General features: G+C 39.6%; 1 protein-coding gene across 5 annotated transcripts in view; it reads left to right on the top strand.

Moving 5' to 3' along the window:
• The window catches only part of CSRNP3 (cysteine and serine rich nuclear protein 3), a 111,818-nt gene that overhangs the window by 48,106 nt on the left and 45,023 nt on the right, over positions 1–18,689 (top strand). The window contains exon 1 of one of the 5 annotated variants that reach the window (XM_027782715.2): positions 14,239–14,458. The exons of the other annotated variants lie outside the window; for them this stretch is intronic. The gene's annotated coding sequence lies outside the window, so the exon portion shown is untranslated. Of the gene's footprint in view, positions 1–14,238; positions 14,459–18,689 lie in introns of those variants that run through there. 5 annotated transcript variants of the gene reach the window in all.

The following is an 18,689-nucleotide window of genomic DNA, read 5'->3' as shown; positions in this document are numbered from 1 at the left end:
CATGAATAAACATTTAGTTAAGAAATCAGCTTTCTGCCCAAGAATGTCAGATCTGATTCTCACAATGATGCATATAAGAGGAGAGCATGTGATTCTTGACTTACTGTGTGATTTGATAAGAATCTTAGACTTGTTGAAAAATCACTTTTTTCATAAACAAAATGCTTCATTTATTTCACTAAGCATGAAAACGTGTCAGATTTCTGGAATTAATTTCTTCGATGCTTAAATGTTACTGTACTTGCAAAACTTGATGCAATTGTACCTAAAATTCTGGGTCATCATCAGGCCCTGGAGGACATTTACTGCATACTACTAATTCCTGGTTGTATCTGCCATCATAATCCTGCAGTGTGGAGCCGAAGTTTTGTCATATTGTTCTGATTTGAGATGTGGAGGAAGGGTAAGAGTACCCACCTCCTCCCCACTTCTCCCTCTGGTACTTGGAATTAGGTTTCTGGACTATGTAAGAGATCAGATGAAAGGAGTTTCCTTTGCCAGGCTTTATTTAGTAAAGTAACATAGGTGATCTGTCTGATACATGAGATCATAGCATAAATAACATGGTAACAGAACAGTTACCTAGTTGTTGTTTGGTTGGGTTTTTTTTATGTTTTTTCTCCTTGCCCTTCCTTTAGTGAAGGAGAATTTTGTTCTGTGTGCTTTTTAAATGCAGGTTAACTGCTGTAGCTAATTCACAGGAATAAGCAAATTCCAAACCAAGGACAAGGTGGGAAGATTAATAACTTAACCTCAGATAGGTGGGATTTGCACAGAATTACAACGAACAGTTTTGTTGCAAAGGCTTTTGTGTTAACCGGTTAAGTTTAAAGTAGTTTTAGAAGTGCTTATTCTGCAGTTGTTTTGTGGCAGTCTGCCAGATCAAGGGTCCTGTCACTTCTGTACCTTCTTCCTCGGGCAGTAAGCTATTATTTCTGCAGTTTGTGGACACCCTCTCTATGCCTCCCTTCCCATACAGTGTCACAGCAGTCTCCACTTAATTTCTCCCTGTGGATCAGCCTTCCTCAGAATTGTCAGCAGTCATCACAGCCTCAAAAGAGCAAGTGTATTAAAGTATGTGCTTTGATGCATCAAGCAAAACCATTTTTCCATTTCTGGAGTGGTTTCCCTTCTCTGTTTCTTACTGGATTTGAATTTCTCTTTCAGTTATAGGACAGACAAATGATAGAAATTTCTGCATACCGGTAAGATGACAAAATTTCGATGGAACAGTTTTTGTCTCTACCATACTTAAGAGGGAGGAATTGCTAGCTGATAACACGTTTGCTTTTTATTTTTTTATTGCTTTCCCTGCATATTCAAAAGCAACGTTCCTTTCCACCATTTATCTCCACACCCCAGCCTCTGCCTAACAACAAAGCTGGAGCAGGGGGAAGCAACCCACAACAAACCAAACAAACCCTAAACTAAAAACCAAATGAAACCCCATCTACAACTCTTGAAATGATGCTGCATTCACAAGGTCTGAATGGTGATGGGGATGAAAAATGAACTTGTTCAAATCCCAGTCCACTGTTTTACATCGGGGGAATGGAGAGACACCTTAAATAGCTAATCTGATTGTGCTGGAACAGCTGCTCAGATACAGCAACTGAGAAATCTGTAGTAGAAACTTGATTAAGTTGTTTTTTAACCACTGTGTCGTCTAACTTAGCTCCGTGTGCTGTATCACAGTATCTGGATCCAGTGGCTGGTTTAAGACATTTTATCTGGTGGGGATAAACCCCAGTGAGAGTTACTGCACAAATCCAGTATATTCATGCCCTTCAATGGTGCTGGCTTGGCGCTAGCATGCGTACTCAGCACAGGAGAGGCGTGAGACATGCAGAGAGTTAGCAAAGGCTATAAATTTCTGAAGGGGATTCTCACCGCTATCACAAACAACAACAGTAGTCCTATGCCAGGATCTGTAAAACTGCAGAACAACTGAACAGAGGGTTTTTCAGGAACAAATGGCATAGTCTTTATTTTTTAAAAGGACATAATTTAATTTTATGTGACGGTGCCTGCATTTTAATGCATAGCGTAACAAAACCTGAACCCTTTGCCTGAGGTCAGCCTATCTACTAGTGTCTTCTTTTAGTAGTTAAGCATAGAAAGTAAAATTCTTCTCTTCCCTTAAACATTTTCCAGTGGTTCAGTACAAGAATTTTTAATCAGAAATCACAATATATGGGAACTTGAAAGATTTATGTGACTGTAATTTCTTTTCCTATTTTTCTCCCTACAAGCTAGAAATACAGAATAAAAAGATAAAAAGGCGTGTGTCCTGTGTTCCAGCTCTGAGAACAACCTCTGCAAACTTTCTCTGGGTAACTAGGGGCTTGTATTGCAAGTTGTGGGGCTGTGGTTTCCTTTCTGAGTTGTGCTCAGATACCAGAATTAGCTAAAAAAAATATTATTCACTGGGGATGACATAACCTAATATTTAGAGAGAAAAATGAATTTATGCATTTTGTACTGCTTATTATGTAAGCTATAAAATTGTATATTATGTGAAGTAAAGAATAAGCACTTTTATAGTATCTCTACCCTTTTGTCTGTGAAGATACAGATTTTGTTAATATGATGTAGTGTTTGAAATGTGACACAGGGACTTCAGAGACTTTTCTTCTAGGCTCTAGAGTTTCCTTCCTTTGGGAATTTGAAGAATTCATCAAATAAATCTGGCCAGGAGAGATTAAAGCTCTCTTTCAGCAAGGTGCTTAAGTTATATTCACGCTTAATGAGAATAACTGTGCTGGGACCATTGTTTTTAAATATCCGTTCTCACTCAAATGGGACCTTAAAAAATCAACCATCTAAAACTACAGCAGAAGAAATTGTTAATGATGCTGATGAACAATTTTTTTAAAAAAACATATTATTCACACTTAAAATATTGTAACAGTCTATTTCCTCCTACCTCGGTTTCATCATCGTCATCCCTATTATCATTTTGATTGTTTGAAAAGCATTATAATTCAGTGGTCCAGTTTAGTACTTAAGTCCTAGGCACATTCTTGTTATTTCTAATCCATCAAGAGTACCCAACAGCTCCTTTATTTTCTTTATAGCAGTCTAATGAGGTCAGAAAGGTCAGAAGGAACTAGCAAGAAAGGTCAGAATGGCTTATGCATGGGTCCTTTTCTGTAGGCTGATACTTAGCATGCTGGGAATGGGTCAGGCTATACTGTTTGGGTTGTGCAGCAAAATAATGACATGACCAATTTGACAAGTAGTCTTCATTATCCTTTCCCACAAAATGTATTTCCACAGCTAGAGCAATTAGTAGGGATTATCTTTGAGAAGAGAAATATATGGCTTTTAACCACTTTGTGTGTACTAAAGTAATGCTAGGTGGTTTAAATTTTTCCTATCAGAAGAATTTTTTTTGTGTGCGTGTGTAAACTCAAGTGACAGGCTATCACCCTGTTTGAGAAGAAACACTACTTTCCCATACACTTACTGCTATTACTTAGAAATGGAATTGTAAAGTTCATTATCAGGCTTAAGTTTTCAGACTTGCCACTACATTTTTTTCTTTTACTTTCTTATTGACAAAAGTGCAAAATAACTCCTGATTGATTTTTTTTTTTTTTTCTTCCTGCAATTATTTTGACTTGTTCAGTGAGACAGGTTCTCTAACTGGTGGTCTTGAAGCATACCTTTTATTCTCAGTCACTAAGAGCGCAATTGTGGGGTAACAATAAGATGTTTGGTTTGGGTTTGGGTTTTTCTTTTTTCCCCATATGGAGAAGCTAGGCATGGAATAGTTAAACTGCTTGAAGTCTCAGAAAATTACTCATTAAGAATGGATTTCAGGGTTTTAACTGTTTATGGAAACTGATTCTAGGTCTCTGCTGCCAGTCCAATGCTAACAGATAGGTTCTCCATTTTACAATCCAGAGAAAAGTTTTGAAATATAACCATTAAAGTATTAATAACACCTGTATAGTGAAAGTAACAGTTCTGTAGCACTTAAGTGTTTGGCAGCTTCATTGTAATACTTCTATAACAAGAATGTGTTCTGTTTGTTGCTAGTTGTTATTCCTACTGTTGAGTTGTATACAGTGAGGCTATGGCTTGAGTCCTCACTGGTTACTTGCTGTCTAGTAAAAATTCCCCTATATTGTAACTGACATTTAATGTATACACGGGCCTCTGAATTTTTGGCTGTTTCTGAAGATTTGGCTTTGGCTGATGACTGGGTGTTATATAGAGGCTCCCAGCATTCCTAGCATTAGCAGAGTGAGTTTGTTTCTGTGCACAGACTGAACAAAACACTGCGTGTGGACAGGCAGGAATCTTCACTCCAGTTCTGGTTCAAGCTAGATTTGACTCGGCTGTCAGCCCATCTAGTGTTTTCTGTTGGCTTTCCCCACCCCCATCCATAGTAGTCTGAAGCCATTGGAGTATTTTCACCAAATTCTCTGATTTTGTGTAGCGATGCGATACCTTTCATATCTTCCCCTTTTTGCTCAGTGCACATTACGCTGTGAGTTTTTCCTCTGAGTTTGCTGGAGGGTTTGGATGCGAGGGAATTTATTGCTTTTTTAATGGTGAGAATTATGTTCCTAGTGTTAAGTTGGCAGTTAGTGTCACAGTGTGGTATTTCTGGTATTCTCACTCATTTACTTTATTCTGTTATTCAGTTATTTTAGGACCCATGTGCCTTATTTTCTGTGTGTATATATATTAGATATAAATGCAATTCCTAGATCTCAAAATAAACACTTCAGCCTCATCTTCCACAACCCATCTTCAGGAGTTTACCATATTTAATCTTCTGAAATGTTGGCTTACCTGTGCTTTTTTCCACTCTTGGTTCTCCTATGCCTAATTGCTACTCAGTTTACTTTTTGGAAAGGCACTTGGTTTTTTCCTTCCCTGTCCTACAGCTTTCTATGCAATTATATTTTTAGTGGCCTTTTTATTTCCATCTGTATTTTTTCTGGCTAAATTAAAAAAAAAAAAAAAAAGAAAATCTCGTTTATGATGTCTATGCTAACAATAGATATATCCCTTTCAGACTTTTACTGTAAGATTGTTTCCCAGTAATCAGTTTCTCTCCTGTGAGATAGATAACTGAATTCAGCTGTGAAGCAAAAAAAAAAAAAAAAAATCTTACGCAGACTTTTTAGCATTTTCCATCTGAAGTATGGCAAATCCTGGCCTTAAAAAATACGTTCTTACTGTGTTCTCATGTATATGTAACACTGCTTCAAAAGTGGTGTTACTTTGACCTGCTTATGCATGTCTATGTATCCCCTTTAGCATCACACTTTTCTTGCTGTCGTAAATGTATATTCTTTGCCTCTGCTTCTTGAAATAGAGGCAAGCTCTTCTTGGTGTTTTCCTCTCCACTTGCCTGTCAGGGTTCATTAATACTAGTAACTTTTAAAATTTTCAATTCCCATGCTGTTTTTGTTTTGGAGCAGTTTTTGCAAATGTATTTAATGGATTATTAAATGATTTTGTAAAACTCATCTTTGTCACTATGTGAATAGAATTTTTAGTTGGCATGTAAAAATAACTTACGAGATGACAACTGATATCTCTTTGTTTTCACTGTTACCCCTAGGTCTTTGAATCCACCGTTTCCTGCTTGACATTTAAGATATTTAGCTTCTAAGGCTATATATCAGAGAACCTTTTAAGGCTATATGTTAGGTTATATATAAGTTCTAAGACTGTTAATGTTGTAATTATTGTGGTATGATAATTGAAGGATAATCATCAGCCAAAGTTTGCGGGGAAATTAGTATTTTTTAAATTATATTAACTTCTATAGTTAGAAAAATAGGCAGGCTTTTGTGTGTATGACCTCTTTCTCATATCCTCAAAGGGTTCAGTTTTCCTAGTTATCTCAGCTTGTTTTCTTAAAGAGACTGCTTTTCTCTGCAAACTCTATGTCATTGCTTGACACACTGAATGCCACGACTAGGCTAGAAATTGTTGATTTAGATCTGTTCCAGTATGATTAAGAATGCAATTTTTTTTTAAGAGGTGTTTGGAACTGCAGGAAAAGAATAAGAACAGCAGCACGGGGTATGTACCAATTTGCTGTTCTAAGTATGTTGCAAGCCAAGTATGGCAACTTTGGAGGAATTCTCACAGTACTAGAAACAGTAAGAAAACTGCAGGATACATAGTGCACAGTTATGAGCTAATTGCTATTGTAACTGACATGACATACGTTTTCTGCATGTAAATGGGGACACTCCAGTCTTTCAATCCAAGACATCCAGGGCAGTGAGAGTGTCTTTTGCTCTAGAAAAGTAGAACAGTTGGCCCTGGTAAATCTTTATACTTCCTGAAATCTTAAATGGCTGAAGTCTGCATTTATGATCCTGTATCCTGGAGACTTACATAACTGCTACTGACCGTGGACTTAGGGCAGAAGGAGAGCAGTTCTAGGCAGGCAGCTGGAGCAGTGGTAGGGTCACTGAATGCCACCCACCCCAGGAGATGGAACGAGGCAGCCAAAGACCTTGGCTTCCTCCTCCTCAGTCACAAAACTGGTGAGTTTCTCGATGAGCTTGGGGCTGTTGATCTGGTAAACTCCATTAACAGCAAATAACAGCTGTGCTGCCTCCTTCCTCCTTTGCTCTAACCTGGAAGGTCAAACCAGACAGGTTGACTATGCTCTTTCTAAGTATGTGAGAAGACTAGTATTATCTCCACTTACTATAGCAGAAGTAAACACGATCCTCATGTTCCTAAAAGGAAAAATGTGATGGAGACAGTATTATCCTCAGCACTTAAAAGATGCTGGGGCAACGGGATAAATCTGGTTGAGACACTGCATTCATTGCAGAGGTGCGAAAAATATCACTGAGGTAGTAATTGCTGCTTTTCTGCAATATAGGCAGTTGCATCATCTGACAGTTTCCTGGAAGGTGATGTTGATGGTCCCCACAGTCGAAGTTTTGTCAATGCCATAAATTGATGAGCCTTATTCAAAGTATTTAAATATAAACCTGATTGGAAGTCTTATTTATTTTTTTTAATCTGTTCAGTGGAAAAGGTGTCGAGTAATGATCTAAAAAAGAAAACCGAGGCTTTTCTCCACTGAAAGTGCACCAACACAATATAAGAAGCTGAAAAAACTTTAGTCTTTAGGGACTGTAGCCTGACACACTGGTAAGTGAGGTAAGTCAGGGTGATAAGTGTAGCTACTTAACGCTGTGAAAAAAGATCTAACTGGAACATTGAGTCCTGCATCTGATAGGTATCACGTAGCTTAATCTAAAAAAATTCATGAAGATGTCTGAAGTGCTGAAATCTTGAAAGACATTTGGATTATAAAAATGGTCTAATGAAAGTCTTTATTTAGTCGTGATGCCTTTTAGGTAGAACTCTTAGATAAAACAGTTACTTGGTAACCGCTTCTACAGAAGAACTTCCAAACTTGAGCACGTTGATCCTTGGACCCTTTCAGGGCATGTGACTGCTGCAGTTACCCTTTGTACTCGCGGAGAGCTAGACCAAAAAAACAGCGTGTCTTTCAACACCAGTTGAAAACTGTAATCAAATTGTAAATCAGCAATCTGTTTTGATCATCGAAGTTGTGGATTTATAGTAGTGCATCCTGGAACTGTCCACTGATTTGCTGGTATGAATGTGGTTATTTAAATATTACGAATTGATCTTCTTAAATGGAAGAAGTGGTGGTCAGTGTTCCTTAGAAAGCATGTCTCTAAGTTCAGGGGGCTTACTTTCTGAGTCTTTAGAACATTAGAATGACATAATAAAAAAAGCTTGCTGTAAGAGCATAGTGGTTCAGGTTTTAACTTGATGAAAATCTTGTACATATGCTACGAAATTTGTTTTGGATGCTAAAATATATGATAGGGGTTTTTTTATTTAATTAACACTGATTAATCATTACCGTGTTTTTAGGGTAAGAGGAGGGGAATTTCATGCAAAATACTTCTACTTTCTTAATGTAGTCTGCTGTCATGGAACATATGGGAGGAAAATGTGTTCTGCTGGTAAGGAAGACTCAAAATAAGCAATAAAATTCCCAGCGCTGTGCTGACGTTATCAGTGATGCTGGTACACAAAGAAAATAGTAAATAAAAATAATTTTCAGGCTCTGCTGGATACACATAAGGGGAAGAAATCAGTGCTGGCCAAATGGAAATAGACCGAATTATTAAAGGAGAGTCAGTTTCTAGGCTTTGAAGGTTATCTGAAACAGTGAAAAGTTACCATACAACCTAGAATTGTGTGTCATTTTAAACTTTAAATGGCAGCTTTAAGGTGGTATGTGGGATATCCAAAGGCGGGAAAAGAAATGTGGCAGCGGATTCAGTTCCTGGGGAATGAGATCCTTATGTTTAGCAATTCAAGGCAGACACCTTATTTTAGAGTTTAGATATCTTCTTGTCTATAAGATTAAAAGCCCACTATGTATTTTATTCTAAGTGGTGTATTGAAAATGTCTTGTTTTGTAAGTTGAGATGCTTCATAAACTACTAACTGCTATAAAATGTAAAATAGTTGTTTATGTTGCTGCTTAGATCTGTGTGTCTATTATATTTTTATTTCTGTCTCTGCTTGAATTAAAATACTTGTGTTTCTGGTAGACAGGAACACGTTCAAAGATTGTAACAATGAAAGATTCATCTTCCAGTGGAAGATAAAAATGAAAGAGTTTGTCTGCTCCATTGTGGAAATGGTGAAAGTGAGGAATGAGGCAATGCTGCTTGTTTAGCAACAGTAGTGCTTCAGAAAGTTCATTGATGACAAGTTCAGTAAGGAAAGATGGTCTGCTTCTTCCTGACTGGATTTTACTCCTATTTCATCTGCGTTGACTCAGTAAACTTCTATTTGGTTTACTGTTGTATAAGGGGGACTAGAAGAACCAAATAGTTGGAACTATCATGCTTGCTTCAAATATCTCTTCATTTTATTTATTTTTAAACTTTTTGCTGGTCAACAGCCAAGTGAAATTTGTAAGTTGAAAATGATACAATGGGAAAAGGTGTTTTTAGTAACCAAACAAAAGAAAAGGGATGGAGTAGGGAGTATATCAGCTGATTAAAAACAAGATAGCACCTTTGTTTCTTCTGTGTGTCTTGCAATTTCTAACTGCACCAAGCATAGCTCTCTAGTTCTAAATTACTCCCTGGCATGGATCATGTTGCTATGTCTGAGCTGTCATGGAAACTGGCTGGAGCAAAGCTGGCTTATGAAGCACATACAAGACAGCACAAGCAATCTCTCTTCTTAAAGTATTTGCCTTCCTCTAAGCCTTCATTTTTGGTGGGTTTTTTTTTTTTTCTTTTTAAAGAAGATAACAAAGTTTCCTCTTTAAAATAGGACTAATTTTGTTTAATTTTAAAAACTCCCTGTTCTGCTGGTGTTTTGGATGATGGCTGTACCAAGCATTACAGCACACAAAATTAATTGCTTTGATTATTTACATCATCTAATGCAACCACTGTCAAGAGATTGTTTTGCTGCGTGGCTATACACCTCTTAGTACATTAATTTGCCTGCCAAAGTTAATACGTTCTTTTATTTTGGTAGTTAACCAGCAGTTTTGAGAGGTTGTGGAAGGACAGAGAAACCTTGTATGTGTACTACAGAGGAGTATTTTTGTTTGCGTACAATAGCTCTGCTAACGCATAATACCCTTCAGTGTTTTTTTATGAACAGAGGTGCACTTTCCTCTGAGATACTACCCTGGTGAGAAAGTTTATTTTATCTTAAAAAAAATGCAGGTATTGTAAGATGTACCAAGAACATACAGTTAAAACCAAGGATGTTTTCAAAAGCTGTTGTGCTAAAAATCATCAGGGGGTGGTATGTTGTTGTATACCTCATAGTATGTGTAAAGAGAATTCACTGTTGCTCTGTGCCTGCTTTAACCACATGATCTAGGAAGTTGCTCTTGGTCAAGGAGATAATTTCTGAGAGTCAGAAGGAAAGGAAGCTATACGTGATGTCCTTCAAATTAACATGACAGGGCAAATGGGCCAGAAGTAGGAGTGACAGGTGGCACTGGCCACCTTACAGTGACATGCTAGTGGTCACTGTATGAAGTTTGGAGAGGAGATTGTTCAGGTGCCAGAAATCAGAACAGCTTTTCACAGGCCTGCCCTTCAGTGCTAAGTTGCTGCCTCCATCCGTCTGTTGAGCTGAGGATGTTATCTCACCTTTCAAATAGATTTTGTTGGTTTTCCTGCATTTCACTAGCTAGACTCTTATTTCAAAATATGATTGTACTTCTTTGTTGAAAATGTCATTTAGGAATGAGTACATTTTTCACTTTTGTGTAATTCAGGAACTCAAAATATGTTAGTCTTTCTGGCAGACTGCTGAAAACCATCTGCCCCAGTATCTGGAACGGAGTAGTTATTGTTGCACTACTTGCAGGTCGTTTAGCTGTGATGGTGAGGTGTCTAGAGAAAGCAAGACATTTGGAGCCAGGGTGAGGAAATCTGTTTCATTAAACTACATTTGATCTGGAAAGAACTATGCAAAATTTATACTTACTGACAGTAACTTCAGATGGAGAGTTTTAATTAATATTCCACCATTTTTTCTCATAGATGTGCATTTTTAATTTTGTAGAACTTCTGTAATGTCAGAGTTCCATGGGAGATTTGCAGCCATGCCTCATCCTGAGCTCAGTTACAGCAGTTTACATAGGCAAGGCTTACAGATCTTACCAAAGGAGTGATCGCAAACCATCTACTTCCAAACCTGAAAGCTAGTGCTGAGGCATTCAAAGTTCCTGCTGCTGTAGCTCATAAAACGCAAACCATGGCATGCAAACCATGCTGTTTCTAAGAGCTGGAGTCGAGCATGTATGGTCCACTGAACACGTTTCATAAATCCTGGATTCAAGATCTTTTTTGGCACTAGGCTACAAAGGAGAGTTTCAGCAAAACCCTCTTTTTCTCAGCTGGTGTGGAAGTTGTTGCATTTCTGGTGTACTTGGGAGAAACAAGAGCTTTTGCATTTTGTTGCAAGGTACAGGATTCAGCCTTTGAGAATAACAAGGTATTGAGTGCAAGTTGCCCCCCCCCCCCCCTTTTTTTTTGTGTGTGAAATTGAATGGTGCTGTCCCAATGATTGTTTTGACTCATATCTGATTTGTCCAACTGTGATAAAGGATACTGAACAGCAGACTAAGCTCAATACCTAACAAAATAATTTAGTCGTATAAGGTGGGAATGATTGGAAGTTCAGATCCTAGGCTTAGTCTGTTTTGTGATGCACGACTGGGTTTAGGTGGTTGTGGTTTCGTCTTGGATTTTTGTTTTGTTTTTGAATTCTGTGCAAGTTCTGTATTTCAGCGCACATAAACTTTATAGAAGTACTCAAGTTTAAATGCATATAGTGTAGAATAAACCAGGCTTTAAGTCATTGTTCCTTACTAATGACAGAGGTGATTTTGGGCAAATTTCCTTAGCAGTTCCCTTTTGCCATACCTTCTGTAGAATGGGGAAGCGTAAGAATGTTCCTTTGAATTGCTTTTCCTACCAAGTAGATGTGGGATCTGACAGTGCACCATTATTGACAATTTGTCAGCAGGTTCTTGATTCTGTTTTCATTTAGATTTGTAAGGAGCCTTTTGTTAGAGAAGAGAGAGCCCTTGCTTACCTTGACTCCCATGGGAGACTTGGGTGGAAAAGACTGCTGAACGTTTGCATAATCATTCTCCCGCTGCTGTTTCAAATAGCGGCGAATTTGGATTCTCTTGAAGAAGTCCTCTCTGCTATAGGAGTGGCATCAGAAAGCATTATCTTACTTGGAGCTCCTCCTACTACAGAGTGATAAGAGAGATCTGGGTCCAGCCTACTGTGAAACTCTTGGGTGATCTTTAACTCCTGTCATGGTGGCAAAAAGGCATTTTTTCAATAGTATATTTCGGCAGAAATTCAATAAAATGGCTCTGATGAAGACTTACTTCTATTTATTAAACCTGTAAGAAGAGATTATGGGATGGAATATAATTTAGCTGCTTAAAAATGTCAAGTTAGAATTAGGAAATCTCAAATTCCACTATGGAGGATTGAAGGTCTCCCCCCCCCCCCCCTTCCCCCCCCCCCCCCGCCCCCAGCTCTGAAGAACTGATTATCTGAGGCTGCCTTTGGTACAGCATGAAGACTGCTTGCTGCTATTGTCTCCTGCAGAAACAACACTTTCCTGCTAACTGGTTTAACTGTATCGCGTCCCTGAGCATGTTTTCCTCTAACCTGCTTTCAGGATTTGAGAAATGCTTCATAGTGTATATAAATGACAGCCAGAAAATGTGACAATAGTACTCTTTTTCCTGAACAGTTTTTGTTCTTTCCATCTGTCAAGCATTTGGTTTTTCTTGTTTCCCCTAGTGCTACTGCAGCAAAAATGCCTGCCTTTTGTTTATGTCTTCCTACACGGGCATCATGACATCATCAGTGATATTGCCAGGGGAAAAAAATATGCATAGCTGTAGCTAAACCAGCTGTTCGTTAGCAACCCATCTAGGCTGCTTTCGTTTCTTCTCATTAATGTATACGCGGTAGTGTTTCCTGCTTAAGAGATGTAGAAGGTTCTCAGCCACAAACCATCTGCTCGGTCCATGTCTTTGGGTAGATAAAAATTGTGGCACTTTAAAATACACTCATTCTTTAAAATGGAATTTTATATTAAACAAAACGAATGTGAAAGTCTAGAAGATATTTATCACTGGATTTAGTTGTGGGTAATTCTGTATCCTTTACTACCCATTTTTTATAATTCGGTGTAATCATGGAGACTGCATATCAACTGTTAGAAAACCTTAATAATATACGATGAGCAAGATGCAGAGAACAGTAAAAATATGGGAAATTTTGTCATTGATTTGCATGACGACACAGTAAAGCGCATGAATCTGTGTTGGTCACGCTTGCCCCTTCTTCCATGCAAATCAGCGACAAAACTTCCACTGATGTCCACAGGACCAGAATAATGCCAACAATGAGCAACAAGCTGTCATTTATTCTAATGAGGGAGATCTTAAATAAACTAAGTAGGTATTTCAGTTGTGGAATGTTAATGAGAAAACAATTTCTTTTTGCTGTCTTATATTTTCAAAATGCTATGAATTATTCCAGAGGTAATTGACTATTTCATAGAATAGCTGCATCTTTGCAATGTTAATGGTATGGTTAATTACGTGTTCAGTACCAGTTTTCAGGGCGGAGAAGAGATGTTCATTTATCATCACTAGCTGTATGTGAAGAGTTTACAATTAGAATATTAGGGGAATTCACTTTGCAGTCGGAGTTAAGCCATCTCCAAATATTTCAAAATGGATCGCTGTTACTGATAAAGTATCAAGTGAAAAAAATCATTAAATATTTATGTTTTTATTTAAGTGCTTCTGTAATGTTGAATGTAGATATTCACATATCCAGTATAAAATGTTTAAGTAAATACTAATTTTTAAGCACTATAAAATGTTATTTACATTTAAAATCTGTGTTCAAAAATAAAAACACCAAATCCAAACCAAACAATCCCCCCCTCCCCCTGCAAAAAAAAAAACAAACACCAAAAAAAAGCAACCACAAACCAAACCAAACCCCCGAGTATCACCAGCTGTTATCAAGAAGAGATTGGACTTCATTGTACTATAATTTGTCATTTGGATTTGAGGCTAATCCTTTCTCAAATGGCCAATTCTTATTCACCTGAATAGTCTCACTGAAAGCAGCAAAACTAATTTTATTGCCAAAGATTACAGGATAATGCCCTTGCCTGATGAGACAAATATAAATCAAGGGACTGCTTTTTAGGAACAATTTTACATTCAGAAGCTCATCCTCTACGTAACATTGGCAGATTAAGTGTTGGCAAAATATTACCTCTTCAGAATATTAATTTCAGTGTGTGCTGTGTGTGGAGCAATGCAGACAATGCACGGGTTTTGCCACTCCCCACAAGAAAAAATTACTTTGAACAACTCTTTTGAATTTCTGTTTGAACCTTGGTTGCAATGGGAGGAGTAATAATAATAATAATAATTATGATAATTAAAAAAAAAAAGTGGAGGGGATTTCCATGACAACTGCTGTCTTAATGAGCTAAAGAAGGTAAAGCAGCCTTAGAATTTGTTATTCCTTCCTCATAGTAGACCTCAGCTGATAAAAATATCCATAGCCGGTGAAATCAGTGGCATGCCTGGCTTTCTCAGACAAAACTCCCATGTGATCACGCAGGCAGCCTCAGTGAGCCTGAAGCTGCTCAGCAAGCAGTAGGTAATGAGTCTTTGTGCAGAGCGAAGCTCTTGTGGCTGAACAATAAAGCATATGGTACCAGCAATAAAACACAGTGCTGGGAAATTTAAGAAGATTCTGCTGGAACTAGGAAGACAGTGAATATGTCAAACGTTATAAAATGATGATCTGTCTGGTTTGGTTCCTAATTAATAAAAACAGTGCATGGATTGGAAAAACAACAATTTGAACAGGTCAGTTGTTTTATGGATTCTTCACACAGTTCACTATTTTAAATAGAAGCACGTTTTTTGCTATTTCTCTTTTATTAGTAAAGCCAGGTTTTTTTTGCATTGTGTAAGGTGGAATTGGAAGGATGCACATCAATGTGATACCAAGCTAAATAAATTGTGTAAGTTATGTGATCAGATTTCATTGTAAAAATGTTGTTATTATTATTATAATCTCGGTGCAATTCAGACTTCAGTTGTGCATGAAAAACTGGATAGCAGGTAAAATCATATTTATGCTAGATGGATCATTTACAATATCATAAAATATTTAGTAACAACAATCTATTATTCTGCTATGTATTTGAGACTAATTCTCTCTCAGTAGGAAATTTGTAGTGTCTGTGTTTGGTTAAAAATAATATTACATTGGAGCATATCTAACAGTGCACTTACATTTGATTTTTTTCCTCCGCATTTTTCTTGGATAGTTTTTAAAGTGGTGGTTAGTGTTATTTTTAATGCAATTGCATGCACACAGGCACGATACGTTATAACCCTCTGCATTTATTTAGCTCTAATATTAATGCAAAATACGTTGTTATTTTCCAAGCAAGTATTTATTTCTCATAGTAGTTCTCGGTCGATCGTACCTAGTATTTTATGGAGAACCGCCCCGGAAGATTTTAGTGGCCCGTGTGTGTTTTACAGAGGACAGGATAGGCGTTTAATTTCTCTGTTGTATCGCATCACATAGAAATTGGCCGTGTGAAAGTTTTTATCCGTAAATCTCTTTACAGTAGCGTTTTTCTTTCTTCTCCATCATGAACTGGAAGGGCCGGCGGTGCCTCCGCGGGGCAGCGTTGGGCTGGAGGTGTTGCAGCAGCGGGGAGCGGGAGCCCTGGGGAAGCGCTGGGGGCAGGGTGGGAGCAGCCCGCCGTGCTCCCGGGAGCGGCCGGGTTCCCCTGCGGACCGGTCTTTATAAACGCCCATGGGAATCGTTTGGGAACAGCTGGTTTGTGGCGGTGTAAAGCGGGGGGCGGCGGGGCCGGTTCGGCCGTGGGCCGGGCTATTGTGTCTGTGCGTGATGCTAATGCCGTGGGCGAGCCGGGCGCCCGCGCCCCGCGCGCCTTCATCGGGAAAGGGGCAGAAAGGGAAGGGGAGCCCGGGCTCCGGCTGCCCGGCCGGGGGCTGCGGGTCTCCTTGGACGCGGCCGCGCCGGGGGGGCTGGCTCTGGGGCGGGGGCGGCGGCACGAGCGAGCGCGGCCGCCAGGCTCCGGCGGGGGCCCGCGGCCTCGGCGGCGCAACGGGCGATGGCGGGTACCGCGGCACGGCCGCCCCAGCGGGACGCTGTCCCGGAGGGCTGTGGCCGGCATGCCCCGCGGCGGGGGCGGGCCCATGCAAATGAGGAGGCGGGGCGGGCCCGGCGCGGCGGGGGCTGTTGCGCTGCCTCCAGGTACGGCGGCGGGGCGGGCGGGGGAGCCGGAACCTGCCCGCTTGGCTGCCCCGCGGGTGCGGGTGCGGGGCGCCGCGGCTCGGGCCCTGCGCTTCCTGCCCGGGCTGCGCGGGTGCGGGGCGGAGCGCGGGTGACCCTTGCGGATAGCTCCGGGCGGCGCTCCCGGGCGGCGGGCCGCGCAGCCCCCGCGCTTCCAGGTGCGGCAACGCGGCCTGGCTCGGAGGGCGAGGTTCTCCAGCTACGAACACTGCTAAAACCGAAGCGAAGGTGCTGTGCGGTCACTGTATTAAGATGCTTCTTCTGTAAACAGTAATCGTGTATCAGACCCCAGGTACAGCTTGGCATCTCTCCGCAAAGGGCCTTGTTCGGGTGTAGACAATGGAGCTGGAAGGCCGGCCGGGTCGTTCCCGCATCACGCTGCTCCTGTGCAACCAGCAGTTTGCGCCACGGAGAACGCTGGTAAATCCGTAGTGACACCTGCGGTATTTACCATCTGATGCCGTGAGGTAGCACTGAACGTGCCCCTCTGCGCTAATCTCAATGGAGAAAATAAAGCAGCATAGAGTCATGCAATTATCATATAATTACCATATTTGTCTAAAATGAGTACAGCGGATTTTAAGTTTAGATTTATGAGGCAGTTAAGTACTTACAGTAAGTATGTATATAGATGAAATTAACAGCATGCACTAAAATAACAATAGGAACATCCCTTTGGAATAGCATTCCCGCTGTTATAATGGAGTCACAACTTTGCAGTACACCTGCCTTTTCCATATATGCATGCAGAAAGCAAAACCCCAAACGGTTTTCCTATGGATCTGGCACTCCATGTTCTAAAGTGCTCCCAGTATTAAGTTATTTGAAGAACTCAAAAAGATCCAAAGAATTCCTGAAGCAAACAGGTGTTCTGTGCTGCTGCCAGGTGATGGTAATTTGAAAATACACTGTTTTCCCTCATCTAAGCTCTGTTGATAAACTGTGGTTTGTATAAAAAAATCTGTGCTGCAGTTTGTATGCTGTATGTTGAGCTCTTTTAAGCATCATAAATAGAACCAGATCTTTTTGCATGCATTGGGCATTTTGGAGACACAAACATGATTCTGATCTGCTGTGTTACTGAAGTTCAGTCTTAATTCTGCTAGTCTTAATTTACTCGCAGACCTGAGAAGCCTGAGTGCGGTGTATAATGTTTTGGTTTAGATAGGCACGTTTATTGTGTATCTTAGATTTTTGGTCTCCTTTGTTTATTGGAAAGAGGAATTTGCATTTGTTGAAAAACATGTTGAATGGGACAGATGCAATATTTGCATGATAAAGTTTTAAGTTTAATATTATTTGAAGACATGTAAGTCATGGTGTAGGGTACATAATGGCAATTGTTTGGAAATTCATTCCAAAGCTTACATGTTTTCTCTGAAATAGCAACAGATGATTATGCCGCCTAAAACTCTTATTTGCCCATAGAAGGTACTTCTGGTAACCAAACCTTGACGCTTAGGGTTTTTTTTTCCCTCCGAACAAGCAGATGGAAGGTCAGGTTAAAGTGAGGCAGGTAAACTCTATTAAAATTTGGTAAAGCTGTCTGAAATCAGATAAATTTACATGTAGACAAGAATCAGTATCTCTCTTTATCCTTGCTGTGAACCAGTTATGCTGAGAAAAACTGGGTTATGAATTTGCCTTTCCCTCAGTAAAACATCACCAGACACCATCACATCTTTAAAATGTTGATGCCATTTGAAGTCCTACAGGTAAATTTTGATTACTGTTGCTTCATTACTCTTTTGTAGGGATTGAGTGTAGATGAAAGACAGGTATGACTCCTCTGCAAATGCACGCAAGCCAAAAATATTTACTAGGGTAAAACAGCTCTGGGATAAATATGACGGCTTTGGTTTCTCCATCTCTTCACAAATACAGATACAGTGTTCTAATGAAATCTGTGATAAATGGGAGTTGTGAATAATTTCGAACAAAAAAAAACCCCAAACTGGAACATTGTGGGCTTTTTCCTCTTTCAGATATACATAGAATTTTCTCTAGCAACTCCACTTCCTCTAGTCTTAGCCCCTATCCTCCAAAAAAGTTTGCATTTCTAGCACCTCTGCTTTTGTTTTTCATCACTTCATATCTTTTTTTTCCACAATGAATTAGGTAAGATGAAAAAAGGAATATAAATGTGTGTCACCATAAAAATTTGCTAGAGAATCCGCTTAATATATAAATTGTCTAAAAGTGGAATCAGGGATAAAAGGAAGAGGATCTCCTTGAGTTTTTCAGGGGTTTGTATGTTTAATGCAAAAATACAAGCAAGGATACTTCTTAAAACTTAACATGAAAATGTATTGGAGCACTTGTATTTAGGTTTTCTGATAGATGGCTTTTGGTTACTACTTCATAAATCATTTCATGAAATGCTTAACTTGATGTCCTGGTTCAGTTTGGGGCTGGTTGGTATCCTTCTCTTTCATAAGCAATAGGGATTTGCATATTTATTTTATTGTTTAATGTGAAGTAGGAAATACAGGGTGCATGGTACGGAGCCTGACCCTCATCAGTCTTTCTGAGGGATGTGGGCAGGAACTAGAACATCATTTACTGATTGTAGCATCGCCATCCGTGTAGTCCTTGGATTTTGATGAGGAAATGCAATCAAGTGATACTGTTATGTAGGGTAAGGCTGCAGAGTAAATAAACCTCCGTGGTAGTTGTACCTTTCATTAGCGTGCTGCCCCTTCGAGGGTAGTGAGGGGAATTTGGGGTCACGTTACATTTATTTATCTCATACTGGTAAAT

Source organism: Falco peregrinus, chromosome 8 (genome assembly GCF_023634155.1).
Source record: "Falco peregrinus isolate bFalPer1 chromosome 8, bFalPer1.pri, whole genome shotgun sequence".
Classification (NCBI taxonomy): domain Eukaryota; kingdom Metazoa; phylum Chordata; class Aves; order Falconiformes; family Falconidae; genus Falco; species Falco peregrinus.
This window is presented reverse-complemented; position numbering and strand designations above follow the sequence as displayed.